Raw genomic sequence first — 15,381 nt, forward strand, 5'->3', positions numbered from 1 at the left:
CTTTTCTTCTTTCTTTCTTTCTTTCTTTCTTTCTTTCTTTCTTTCTTTCTTTCTTTCTTTCTTTTTCTTTCTTTCTTTCTTTCTTTCTTTCTTTCTTTCTTTCTTTCTTTCTTTCTTTCTTTCTTTTCTTCATTGTTTTTTCTTTGTTTTTTCATTATTTCTTTTTTTTCTTTCCTTCTTTCTTTCCTTTTTCCATCAAAATCCAAACTATGTTAGCTTTAACCAACTAGGTCCTTCATATTGACATGTTTCAAACATCAGTCATATATGGTACATATCTCTTGTCACTAAAACTATTATAATAAAAGGTGGGAATGATCTGGTTTAGTTTTGTATGTGAGGTGAAGGTCAGAGTAGTTGTCTTTGCAAATTCAAAATAAGGGTATTGGTTTTACACCCACTTATATGTTTACAACATCAATCTGTCTCAAAAATCTGTTATCGGTCAAGTATGTGGTACATATCTGTTTGCACTTATTGCTATAATTAAAAGTGTTCTCTTATTGAAAGTTCTCTTACAAAGCCACAATTCAGTTCATATTGCATTGTACAATTTAAATATGGGAAATTATAGCACTGCTGGAAAAGGGTACGGTGTGCTACTATCATAAATAATGTACCGCTTGTCTCGAGTCACTGAAATTCCAGTGTAGTAACTGGATTCTTCGCCCCTACCACCTTAAAATAAGTCCTGATTTTTATTTTTTATTTTTTCATGCATGATTTCATGCATATTTTATAAAGCACCCTTATGATGCAACTGGTCACACACATGACACAATCTAATCCACTCAGATCAAAGTTGGCAATAATGAAATAGAGATAAAGCAAAAACAGAGAGCAAGAAACAATGGCACACATGATAGGGTGCAAACTCTGCTGGTCTTGTTACATGACTGCTCTACCCCAACCCTAAGCCCTAACCCTAAACTCCATAAATGAGGACTGGACTCAAGTCTATCAAGTTGCACCCTATTTGGTAATTGTACTGGCACACATAAGAAAATGAACACATACAAAAATCGTAACTTTGCATCCAGGGATATGGGGATTTTAACATCAGTGAGCGTAAATACTGAGCAAGTTTAGAAATTCTAATAACTACATTAATTTGTCTAAATTCCAACTTTGATATGTGGGATCAGATCATGTTACATAGTATTTTTGTATGATAAAATGCCAAATCTGAAATACTGCTTGGAACTGTAATATTTTTTAATAGTGACTTTTCAAAACAAGAATTCGGGTTTTAATAAGTAAGTAGTTTCTTTAAGAATGGTATTGCATATATGAAAATAGAGAACACAGCAGCATAACAGGCAAACATTCCAAAGGAGGTAAAAATTACATGCATAAGGTGATTAAAAAAACGCCTGTTCTATGGGCTGACAGATCTTTCAAGTAGGGTCAGTTGGTCTGGCGTTTTTTGTTTTTTTTCTTTCTTTCTGGAGGCTAAAATTACCCTGAAATATTACCAAAATCTGAAAGAAATCTGATGAATTTTTGCAAACATATTTTCTAAAAATGTTCAGCCAAAATCAATAAATTTTTCCCCAAAACAGCTGATTTTACGTGCTTTTAGCAGAATAATAAAAATAAAAAATCTCTGAAACACCAAATTCTGAGTCGGTTGGGCTTGTAGAACAGGATTTTTTTTTGTCACCTAAATGTGTATACAGGCCTTAAAACTGAGCTAAATGATGCAGCTATTGCCTGCTGGTTCTTATCTTTCTGTTGCTGTCTGCATTGTGGTCAAAATACAATATTGTTTAATGAAGGCGGCCTATATGCTTCAGCTAGGGCGCAAGACTATGCAAGACACAATCAATATATGCGAGGATCGGCAATAAATGATGTAAGCCCGAGAAATTACGATTTAAATGATGATTTTGGGATCCAAGCAAACTGGCATATGAAAATTTTGAGAGAAAAAATTACCTGTCTAGAGTGCAGTGGTTAAGACTCTGGACAGGTAATCCAGCGACCTGGGTTCAATACCCGCTGAGTCCTGATTTTTTTTTCTCTCAAAATTTTAATATGCCAGTTTGCTCGAGCCCAAAAATAATCATTTAAAATACAATATTGATATAAAATTGGATCGGTTGAGCCTATATTTATTGGTCGAGCTATGAGTTTTAAAATATTGGACGAGACGTAGTCGAGTCGAATATTTTAAAACTCATAGCGAGACCAATAAATATTGGGCGTAAAGCATCCAATTTTATCATTATGTTTTGGATCCAATATTATCACAACTTGGATCCATCAAAACATAATAATGTAATAACTTGTGCCACATTATGGTTGAATATTGTATAGATTTGTAGATCTTTGTAGAGTGTTTGAAAATTAAATTATTGTGTGTATGACAAAATACCAAATCTGAAATAAATACCGCTTTGGATGAGTTAAAATACTGAATCAAGAATATCTTTGCATTATGGTTATCAAGCTATATTGGTAGATGACGTAGGTGGCGCTATTAGTAACTGACACATTTATTTATTTATAACATTCGGCCGAAGCCAGGCTAAACCCAGTAGTGCTCAGAGGCTACTAAATTCAAGGGATGCCATTCGGATATGACGGGACAGAGATATGGGAAGAGGTCTGATTTTAGATGCAGGAGGAAAACCGGAGCACCCGGAGAAAAACCTGCATGGATCGGCAACCAAACTCACATGTGGCACCGCGGGGAGTTGAACCGCGGCCACAGTGGTGAGAAGCGAGTAAGAAGACCACTACACTAAACCCGACCTCATAAAAGAATCCATCTGGATAAGAAAGAGGGGGCAGGCTAATACACTCAACAGGGATTGTCGCAACTACTTCCTTCCGCTTAATTATGATCAGTTACAAACAGCGCCACCTATGTCAGCTACAAATAGAAAGCAACAGACGACTACGGTCAAAGCTGGTCATTCAATTTGAGAAAGTGCTGTGATACAGCATGTACAGCACGAAATGTCATTGAGGTATGTCAACATCACCTATTTATTGGATTTGTTTAAGGGAAGGGGTATGAACGTTTGGACAGTATTTATTGTGGGACATTAGAGCACATCAGACATATCGAATTGCATTCTGAATACGAAGAATGTCCTTCTATCTGATATCAAATAATTTTGATTTTTGAAATTCGCAATGTAATACACATTTTATGGCAAATCATTAAAAATTGATATTTTTGATATTTAACAGTACTTGAAGTAAACTTTATAAATCTGATGATTTATACTTAAAGTGTATAGTGGGATGTGAGTGTAGGTGGGATGAAAAGACGACGATCAATTGAAAATTTTGACATTAGATAAAAATTTACTTGAGGACTGTTATATATCAAAAATTTGAAAAATATCAAATTTTAATAATTTGTCATAAAATTTGTATTATATCGTGAATTTCAAAAAATGAAAATTATTTGATATCAGAAAGACATGCTTCAGTATTCAGAATGCAATTCAATACGTCTGAGGTGCTCTCATGTCCCACAAAAAATACTATCAAAACGCCATAAACGCTCATTCTAGATCTCGTAATAACTTTGTAAATAATGTTAATTTGCTGTTTTGTGTTTACCTGTATTAAGTTGTGTCCCCATTCACAAAGGACATACCACAGTCAATACAGGTGTCTTCAAACAAAGAACATCATCTCAACAGTTAACACCTCTGAACTCCCATCTTGTGACTTTACGCTCATTTCTTGGAAGCTGGTCACCTATAGATTAGTTGACCTCAATGTTTATCAACAAAGGCAAGGGACTTGTATATCGATATGCTTGAGTGAACCCCATGCAACCACTAAACTGTTCAACTAACTAAAATAGCCTTATTGTGATGTGGCAGGAGTTTTTAAAACACGAGCCCTGAACAAAATATGATGCGCGCCCTTACTGCCAGGCTAAAACAATGGAAATTTGGCATTTGAGGTCAGAAGTCAACTCATCTATACCACACCCAGAGTTTTTCGCAACTAGAGATAGATGCCGTTGGTGGCGTCTGGCCAAATGAAGGGGGCTATACCCGGCTACCTGTACATGTATAGACCCGTGACGTCACGGATCTATTAGATCAGTCGACTAAATGCACTTTTTTGGCCCAGATCTATGCTGTTTCGTATATTTATCAGCGTTTCCAACCCATTCTAAGGCATTCCATGCGCTACAATGTCAAAATTGTGGCTACATCATAGATATCTCTAGTCTACTGTAGTAGACCACCGTTCCCTCCCTCTGACCATGGAAAATCAATCCTGTTCTGATCCAACAGCTCGACCATCCATGAGAAAAGTGGTCTACTATATTTAGAATACACAATGAACTATGCACTCTAATACTGGGTATGATGTTACCTCATTAAAAATGCAGTCTTGGTTGTTTATGCACAGATTTTGTGGTTTATGTTACCTGACCCAGATAGAGCTACCCCACGTGGGTTGGGTTCAGTGAACACAGTGGGTTGGGCTAATGCTTGTATGATTGTATGCTTGCCTATCTGTTATTGGTTAAGATATACCACCCACATTGATGTTTACTTCATTAACATTCATCTCAGATTTGAGACGAAAGAGGTTGAGTCTATGTGTTAAGATATGGTGGGTCACACAGGTCATTTTCAACTAGAGCAGTCCCTCTTTTCTCTGGGCAGGGCAGGGCAGTCACTGGAGATGTATTATGTACATTGTGTATTATGCATGGAAAGGTATAAATTGTTTTTCAAAAAATGGGGAATGCAGAGCAGTCTAACATATCTCGGGCATCTCAGAGCATTACCTGGTTTTTACATATGAAAGTAATTAAGGTGTTCCATCAAAGCTTTCGTCGTGTGCTGCCACCTAGCGGTGGTTCCGGGAACGTTGCGTCTAGGATAATTAAAGACAATACACAATTGAAGAGACACAAATTTCCAGCATTTATCATAACAAGTATGATTTAATATTAGGCAATTAAAAATCTTTGTATACATTTACTTCTTTTGTAATCACATTTTCTTACAAACAAAATAACAAACAAAATGAGTTTATTTGATGTAAGAAAGTAACACCTCCCCCTCCCATTTTAACACCCACAAAATTTTATGTCTCATCCAACTTGAAGACTTTAAAAATATCAATTTAATACTATCCAAAGATTCATTTTAAAATTTCCCAAATTGTGCTTATTTACAATCTACAACTGAAACAACTGTATGGCTTGAATTTCCGACTAAAGTTAGGTATAATTCCGGTACCTTACATTGTGAGTGTTTATTCGAATGACACATGCAATGAAATTATAACCTATATAGTTTAAAACTATACAATAAAAGCTTTTCTAAAGACAATTTGTACAATTCAACAGACAAGTCTTGACCTAAATATCGAGGGCTCAGTGACACAAAGACGTAACTCCATTTTGGCCATTTGGAGAAAAATGAGTTTAATAGTCCACATTGACTTATGTAGTTTAGTGTATATTTCACTACCCGTTGATTTCAATGGGTGCTAAATGAAGTTACTTTTATGTGTTTATTGGAAAGTCCTTTTTCTGAAAATTTTGATATCAAAATCTTATTTTCGCAAAAACTGGGAGTTACGTCTTTGTGTCTCTGACCCCTCGATCTCGATACACCCAATTGTTTTCACTCAACTTTATTTCAAAAACACATTTCAAATGGAACAATTTCAGGTGTAGTCTTCATTAATAGGGCCTAAAATATTGTTGTATTGGCGTAACCCGACTTAAAAATATACTTCAACAGAAATTGTTTATATTTTGACAAAAAATATGAAATATTTCCTGTGTCAATTTTTGGAAAATGTAGGAGTAAAGTAATTTTTAATGAGGTTAAAGGTCAATGATTATACAACATGTCTATGGATGCGTGGAAAAAGTACATGTTTGAATGAGCTTAAAGCCATATTATGACATTTCTGTAAAATACATTATATATTTATTTTCCATAAAATGTTAACTTTTACTGTCAGATATGACCCCGTTTAATTTTGAGCCGAACAAGTGAGGTAAAGCAAAGAAAATTGGAATTTACTACTAGCGTCAATGTATGTTACTCTAGCGGTTGTAATACGGTACGACCCTCTGATATGTGTGTGTGTATGTATGTCCCGCATGCCGTGTATGTACTCTGTTATCGCATACGTGTTAGACTAATATTTCCATCGTAATAATAAAATGACAGTTCCTGCGTTTTATTCAAAATCTCTGATTTTGACAAAACTACACTTAAGTCTTGATTTTTGCAGAATATCTTTTTTTACTAAAACTAAAACAATCGTGTAAAAACCAGAATTTAACATTTGTTTAAGGGTGTTCTCCCCAGCAAATGTTATGATATGGCTTTAAAAAACAAAATTATAAAAAAAAAAAATCCCCAACTACCTACCCTGTTTTTTTTCAGCCTGTTATACCAATACAACAATATTTAGGCCTGATATTACACAGTTCTTTAGTTATATATTAAAAAAGTAACATAATTGCAATGTATACAATACCATTACGGGCATTGTGTATAAAGTTTTGTTCAATTGCATGATCTCCAGTGCACACAGAAATAGAATTAACATGTACATGTAGTATATTTTATCCAGGAAAGTTCTTTCTCAACTTTCCTGATTTTATAAAATAAGTTATTTTATAAATTATAAAAGAGTAGTGTTACATTAACTTACATAAAACAATTTGAAGATAATTATCTATCTTTGATGACCAATAGACTTCCAACAATCTCAACTCAAACTCAGGATGACAATATTTTAAGAAATTTTTTAAATGTTCTGAAGATCAATGTAAAATAGCACCCAAATCACAGAACACTCAAAGCTACTTTCTATAAATGATTGTATTGAACTATTATACCATTCTTAAAATTAAATTTTGATGTTCCTATACTAAAGATTTGGAGGAAAATGTTGCTCTACTTCCAAAATAAGAAATACCATGTATAAAAATTTCTTGCTTTCCTTGTAGGAAATATGGTAAATATGCATTTTGTGTTATAGTTGTACAAAACCTTGTTTGTTTGATTGCTTTGAATTTTGAATTATCTCATGTGGGTGAGGTATTGCATGCCTCACCGGCATTCTATTCACCTCCTCCTTTTCACTTTTTAATATGTCAAGAATTTTGAAATAAAAGTTACTTTGATTTGATTTGATCATGCATCTTTCATTGTTACAATTTAAATTAGTTTTCACAACAAATAATACCCACTTTAGTCATCAAACCAAATCCTAAATACTGTACAAAATGGTTACATAGGGCGGCTATTGCAGTTGAAATCCATACACCCCCTATGGAAGACATAACCTTGACCTCCCACACAGGGGGTGTAGATTTCAAATGGAATCACCCATTCAGGTAACCCTATTTGCAATTCACACTCCCTGTGTGGAAGATTAAGGTCCTGTCTTTCACAGAGGGCGTATGGATTTCAACTGGAATATCCCATTACTACACATACATACTGATAGAATAAGATTAATAGTTTCTCTATTTACAATAAACTGGAAATTTATGTACAAAAGCATGCAAGAGATTCATGAGTGACCCAGCATGGTGATGACCTGCCTGGCCTGGTCAATTGATTTGCCAGCTAAGGTTGGGGCAGTGAGGTTTATGACCCAGGAGGATGATGACCTGCCTGGCCTGGTCAATTGATTACCAAGTGACCCAGCATGGTGATGACCTGTCTGGCCTGGTCAATTGATTTGCCAGCTAAGGTACATTGAGGCAGTAAATACCTAAAAATTGATGTTTACCTGTCTATTACAATCAAGTTGCCCGTCCAAAATGACAGGTAGACAAGTCACCCTCTGCATTGTGTGAAAATGGCAAATTACATGACAAAAAGCAAAAAAAAAAATAGAGAGAAATTGCACGGAAAATAGCCTATATTATTCGGTGAGTAAAGACTAAAGCTAAATAAAATACTGTTCATTACAATTGCTTTCAGCTTTTGTGTATGAAGTAAACTCATGGCACAAATAATGTCATAAAAAGAATTAAAAGAATGATAATATACTGCGCCAGGAAAGTATCCTTACACTTGGAAAAATAATCACAATTTCAAAACTGAACCATATTGGGGTAAATTTGTTTTTTTAATAGATGCGCTATCTAATCAGGAACATTATGACACCCTATTGAATCCAATGTGACTTCAAGAAGCAAAGTTACAAGCATTTGATTAGACGAAGGTCCCGTTTTAAAAGTGACAAACTGGCCTATTCAAAACTCCACGGACTAGACATCTGGTTTGAGAGTGGTGAATGCAGGGCTGCCAACTTTGAAAAACACATTTCAGTATTTTTCAACCTCAAAATCAGTATTTTGCATACAAAATCCGTATTTTGAAAATATACTTACGGTTCTCAAGATATAGGCATTTTAGTGTTACTCAAAACAATAAAATACAAAGAAAGTTGAAAGGGATTACTGGCTATATCTCAAAATCAATATTCCTGAGAAACAACTTTTTTGGCTTAATCACAGCACTGTAGTGAGAGGATTAAATTAAAAAAAAAAAAAAAAAGTCGCATAAAAAAAAAAAATCACAAGAGGTCGCCGTTGTGGGCGCTTTTGCACAGATATCACTAGACACATGTAAAAAAGTACAGGGGCAGCGCCCTGGTGGGTGGGTGTTCAAGCCCCAGCTCTTTATCATTCCCAAACCTGTTTGAAACCCTAAAAACAGCATGTTTTCATGAGAAACACTAATTTTCAAAGAGCTTCCATTTCCAAGTTACAGCACTTTGAAATGTCCACTCCCGTATACTTAACCATGTACGAAGTATTTTTTAAACTTTTGCAGTGGCTTTATTACATAACCTATGCATCTGACTTACACATATGTGAAGCCCAATTTAAAACTAATAATTCATTGATTTAAGTGGACCACCCCCCCCCTCCGGACCACCCACCCACCCCCACTCCAATGTGCCAAAGTCATGAGCAAAAACAATGTAGGAAACCATCTTGTAGGCTTAAATATTCCTTTCACCATGGAGCTACAGAGTTAACTAAATACCTTCACAAGACATAACCTGTCATAGCAGTTGAATGGTTAATGAAAAATAATAATGTGCATGCACCATTTCGAGATATATGACTCTTGTAGGCCTATTAACTATTAATTTTAATGTGCATGCATCAACCGAAAGTCGAAAGAAAAACGGTGTCGGAAACCAACTTGTAGGCCTATTCTTTTGCACCAATAGCGCTAAATAGTTGACTAAATACCTTCAGAAGACATAGCATAATGTAGCACGGGATGTAGCAGTTAGATGGTTAATAAAAAAACCCAATAAAATACAAATAAAACAAATTTTTAAAAAGGCCTACAAGATGGTTTCAACACAATTTTTCCTGACTTTCGGATTGTGCATGCACATTAATATTTTTCATTATAAACATGCAACTGCTACTATGCTATGTCTTCTGAAGGTATTTAGTTTACTATTTAGCTCAATTTGTGCAAAAGAATAGGTCTACAAGATGTATTCCGACATCGTTTTCCTACCGACTTTCGGATCGTGCATGCACATTATATTATTTATTAATGGACGGAAATGTGGCACGTTCCATATTTTCGGGTTTTAAACTTTGGAATGCGGGACTGGGGGACAGTTGGCAGGTCTGTATTTTGCCAAATACGAGCAGTGAAAATCTCTGAATAGCCTTACTTTTAATACATATATCAAACTTTTTGAAAAACGTATTTTAGTACACAAATCCGTACTCCCGTATTCTTGACCAATTTCCGTACGAAATACGGAAAATTCGTACTAGTTGGCAGCCCTGTGAATGGCAGATTTGTGCATGCCTTTGATTTGAAACAAAAGTAAAAAAAAAAACTGAAACAAAAGAGCTGACAAATAAAATGAAAGTTATGAAAAGTACAGAAGTAAAACTGAAATCAAACTGCTTGAAACAACGCTTCATTGAAGAAACTGTGTTATCTCTTTGTTGCGCTTGTTGGAATCTTTTTGCGCCTTGTATAGGACAATATGTCACTTTTAAAACTGGACCTTCGTCTATTCAATTGCTTGTAACTTTACTTCTTGGGGTCACATTGGATTCAATGTGGTGTTAAAATGTGCAAGATTAGATAGCGCATCTATTAAAAAAACAAATTTCCCTCAATATGGTTCACTTTTGAAATTATGATTATTTTTCCAAGTGTAAGGATACTTATTTGGCGCAGTATAGAATATACATATTACAAAACAGTAATTACAATAGTTACAAATTGACCAGGAAAAGGCTAAAAATAAAACGCACCATAATTACATAAGTTTTGTTTCCTGCAGATGTGTAAAAGCAGTTTTTTTATGTCAGGATTTAAGAAAAACATGCTTTAAATCGACTTGCTATGGTCAAATCAGTTGCAAATTAATAGATTAAAGCCATGTGTGATTTAGTCCACGGCAGCGCCCGCCCTTTTTCTTGAATTTCTACTTTTTTTATGTTTGTAATGCCCAATGGTGTACTAAAATATAAAGACTAAGCCTGAAGTGCTTTGATTACAGTAAAATTTAAGTTTTTACATTAAATTCTACCTACCATGCTGCGTCACTCTGTTGTGTTTATAGTGTATCGTAATATGCCAAACTCTTTTTATAATTTAAGCATAGTCCTCACAACGTGCCATCAGAACTTGTTTAAAATAATATTTTTTGAACGCTTACTATATGCACATTTTTAAAAAGGAATTTTCCATTATATTATATTTTACTTGTTTGTTGTTTGCAATGCAAGTGCAATAAATAATATATATTCCGATGATAAAAAAGGCTGCTGTAGCTTGCAACTTTTTCTCCTTACAAAATTGGCTAGGTGAAATCCATACACCCCTATGGAAGACATGACCGTAATCTCCCCCACAGGGGGTGTAGGTTTGATATGAAGCAATCCAATCAGGTAACCCCATTTGAAATGTTCACTCCTTGTATAGAAGATTAAGGTCATGTCTTCCATAGGGGGTGTATGGATTTCAACTGGAATACCCCAATCTTGTTAAAAAACAAAGACTTTTATTAATAAGTTTCATTGTTGAAAACTTACATACTTTGTGGTCATTATGTAATATGTGAATGGCAAGACTTACCGCAGTTTTACTTCATGCATGACCGGGTGGGGGAGGGGAGGGCCCATTAACCGTAATGGGCTGTTCCAGTTAAAATCCATACTACCCCTGTGGAAGATTTTGGAAATATATTCCACAAGGGGAGTAAGGATTTCAAATGAAATTAACACATTAAGCAGCTCTATTTGAATTTCATACACCCTCTGAGATAGAATCAACCTGAATTTTCACACATTCATTCCATTTGAAATTCATACTCCCCCTGTGGAAGATATATTTCAAAATCTTCCACAGGTGGAATGTGGATTTTAAATGGAATAGCCCAATATGTTATCAGTGGAGGTGCCAGGGGGAATGGGGAAAATGCCCCCCTGCCAGAACTGGCTGTTGCCCCCAGAAAAAACCCAAAATTACGAAAATTTTCACTTTTTATGCGGTAATTTGTTGATTTTGCCTAATGCCCCCCCCCCCAAAAAAAATTTCCTGGCGCCGCCACTGTATGTTACCATCCTTGAGAAGAAACTGCTGGAAAATGGTAGGTTTCCACACATCACAGAGAGTGTTTAGGGTCTCAATTTCAGACTATTTTGCCACAAGGGTTGGCTAATGCCACAATAATTTATAGACCTGATATGCAAGTCACAATTTATGGTAAAAATTTCAATGATTTGACTAATAATAAACTCTTTTCCTTGCAATTTTACTGCACATTTAACACACGGACAAAAACAAATCTTTATCTGAAACAGTGGTCAGTGAAAAGGGTCTCCTCAACAAGAGTGTTTCAAGTAATATCAAGTAATATGCTTGGTATTTTCTAACCAAAGTTGGTCGGTGATTATGTTGCAATTGTGAGGGTCTGCTTATGATGGCAACACATGATAGTAAGATCACCCCGGAATGGGCATGACGTAAAATAACTGTAAATATTTGTCACCTTTATGTTATATCATATAATGAACACAAACTGATTATTATACACTAGTATTAGCTATTTTCAGTTTCCACAAAACATAGCAATCAAGATTGAGGGGAAAGATTTAATGATAGGAATAGCTTAAAGTCACCGAACATATAGCATTGTCAAATCAGTGACTGCTGAAGATTGCATGATGCCTTGATACATGTACAGTAATGGGATATTCCACTTGACATCCATACACCCCCATATGGAAGACATGACCTTAATCTCCCACACAGAGAGTGTGAATTTCAAATGGGGATATCCGACTCCTTTTAAAACCTACATTCCCTGTGTGGAAGATAGGTCATGCCTTCCATAAGGTGTATGGATTTCAAGTGGAACAGCACAATGAGCCGGGCCATCATTATAAGTAGACAGTGAATGATATGAGGTTACTGTTCCAAACCCAGGCTACTTTATGTACATTTCAATGCACACAGGCTCAGCCTTTAGTATGGCCCTCTATAACAATACGCATACTGTATGGAATAACGTGTAGTATCAACACGTCCGTCAATAACCTCAGATTGAGCATGTTATGTACAATAGGCAAGATTGCTGATTATAAATTAATAATTAAGACTATATAGCATTTGACTTTCCAAAAAGCAAAGCGAAGGCTGTTGCAAGGTGGATCAGTGTATATAGGCCTTGTTGTTGTTTCCCAATGCATGGCCTGGTAGAGAAGCTGGTAGTTTCAGTAATTAAAGCATGTGTGAACGGCATAATTGTCACTGTTCTGGCAAAACCTCGTAACTCCAGTAGCTGCTCTGTGTTAAATATGTGGAATACAATCTACTGTACTGTATTGTATTGTACATATTTAACACATAGCAGCTATTGAGACCATGATGACCCCACCAATGTAGGATAGTCACATACAGGCTGTATCAAAATGATTGGTACCAATCAGTTTCCAGTGATATGGGCATGGAAATGACTGTTACATCAAAATGCAACATAGGATCCATACAATTTGTTGATTAATGTCATAAACAGCATTATAACTATAAATCACTAGATTTCGCTGTTCTCGGGTCGGGCGGTTCTCGTGATAGGCCTATTTCTAATTACCCAACACCTGTTACCCATATACCTGCCCTGACCTTTTAAACTACTATGAAATGCGTATCTCCATGATCAAGACCAAACTTGACACAACAACTCTCCTTGTTTTGTAGCTGTGATGCATAGGCTTACTTCGGTAGTTAGGTAGGCCTACCCATAATCTGGAAACCCATCATTCGCTTCTTCCAAGCCCTGTCCTGCTACCACATAGGAGGACCCGAAATTAGTATCTGGACGTGGATATAGGCCGTTACTAAAATAATGAAATCAATCGGGAGAATGAGATGCACCTGTTAGTCACACTGTAATGCTTTCCGATGCGCGCACTGTACTACGCGCCCATTGATACTCTGCGAGTGCGCGATAGTGCACCACGCGAACGATTAGTATTATGATGGTCATTTCAAGATGGCCCTATGTTGTGCATTTAGAAGCAGGCTAGGCTTTTCAATAACCATCAAAACTGATGGGTACCAATCAGCCTGTAGTATGAAATATAAAATATTATTCTTGTTATCACTACAACATTATTACTACATGGATAATATGTATTCTATCTATAAATCTAACCAATCTACATATAAAACAGATCAATGTAACTATTGGAACAGATTCATCAGGATCGTTCATAGTTCATAAGATTGATAAAGGTTCTTTTTCAGATCCAATAAAATGATACACCTCACTCAGAAATATTTCAATTCCTATCAGGAATCTTGTTCACTCTGGTACTGGTATTTCTAGATGTTTTTAGAACCGGTAACCGTTTTCTGGTTTTAAGGATGTCACCAAACTTCCTTGTTGCTAATTATTTATGACCTGGTCATCTAAAAACATCTAGAAACACCAGTACCAGAGTGAACAAGATTCCTGATAGGAATTGAAATATTTCTGAGTGAGTAGTATCATTTTATTGGGTCTGAAAAAGAACCTTTATCAATCTTAAGATTAATGTAACTATTGGAAGTCAAAATAAATGCTGGCTATGCCATCACAAAATAGGATTTCAAGCACATGTAAGCAAAGAATTCTTAAGAATAAGATATTCCACCGTGAAATAATCTAACATAAAAATATTGAACCAGCCTTTACAAACAGAAGAGCAATGGCTCCAGTTGAAATCCATACAGGGTGTATCAAAATGATTGGTACCCATCAGGGTTGTTGTCTAATGAAACACCTGCTTCTCCCAAATTCAACATTAGATTCTCTTGAAATGGCTGCAGTTTACAGTTTTATGACCTTTTCTTACATACAACTTCAAATAATGTGGATGTTATACTGTATTTTGATGGGGCAGTCTTGTCCATATACTCACTGGATATTGAATGGGTACCAATCATTTTGATACACCCTGTACACCCCCTACACGGACCTAGTCAATGTTACCCTTAATGAACATTTGATACGTTTTCGTACAGTAAACACAAACAAGATTCATAGCAATAGGATTAGAAAAAAGCACCTGTCCTCTCAATTTACATGTACATCCATATCGAAAGGACGCACCTGTTGGCTGCTACATGTCACCATCCCTTGAATTAACCCATGGCACCCAACCCCACTGCCGTAATGCCCTCAAAATATGTCCTTTACCCAAGGCAGTCACTTGCCGTGCCCTCTAATGAAGTTGCCGTTGGTGCCCCAGCCCTGCCCCTTCATTATAAAATCACCCATCTACGTTTGTGTGTGTTTTCTTCATATTCGAGAAATTGCCTTGGTGCCCTTCTCAAATTTTCAACAGTTGCCATGATACCCTATTGAAATATTACAAACTGCTGTGCTGCCTTGCCTTTTCAATGAAAATCCAAGGCAATTATCAACTTGAGGGCTGTATGTGACCATCCAGGACAAATCCAGTGTAAAGTTTAGGTTGTTTAAAGGATTCATAAACAGTGAAAATCCATAAAACAAACTTTACAATGGTATGTCGATTGCCATAATTATAGGTGCTCAAAAAATTTAACCCAATAGCTAGGAATAAATATCAGACTCATCTCAAGTAGAGGTTACTTCATATCATCCCCAAGTCACATGGTTTAGGAATAGGCCTACATATTTTGGTTTGAAGTGACCTCCACTTGAGATGAGTCTGGTAACTAGCTATTATGAACAAGAGACATGTAGCAGCCAACAAGTGCATCCTTTTGGTATGGAATATGTACACAATCATAAAAAATTGTCATCGTCATATTTCTGCAAGCATGTTCACCATTTGAATAACCATGGTCTGACACATATATAATATAACCTATTTACAACATG

General features: G+C 35.8%; 1 long non-coding RNA gene across 1 annotated transcript; it reads right to left on the minus strand.

Annotated features, from left to right (window-relative positions):
- Window positions 1-4,904: 4,904 nt before the first annotated feature.
- LOC140163113 (uncharacterized) lies at window positions 4,905-8,266 on the minus strand. Its single transcript, XR_011860408.1, has 2 exons — window positions 7,637-8,266; window positions 4,905-7,563 (listed from the first exon to the last, which is right to left on the minus strand). It is a non-coding gene; the product is annotated as an uncharacterized lncRNA (long non-coding RNA).
- Window positions 8,267-15,381: the final 7,115 nt, after the last annotated feature.

The sequence above is a fragment of the Amphiura filiformis genome, chromosome 10 (genome assembly GCF_039555335.1).
Source record: "Amphiura filiformis chromosome 10, Afil_fr2py, whole genome shotgun sequence".
NCBI classification, from domain to species: domain Eukaryota; kingdom Metazoa; phylum Echinodermata; class Ophiuroidea; order Amphilepidida; family Amphiuridae; genus Amphiura; species Amphiura filiformis.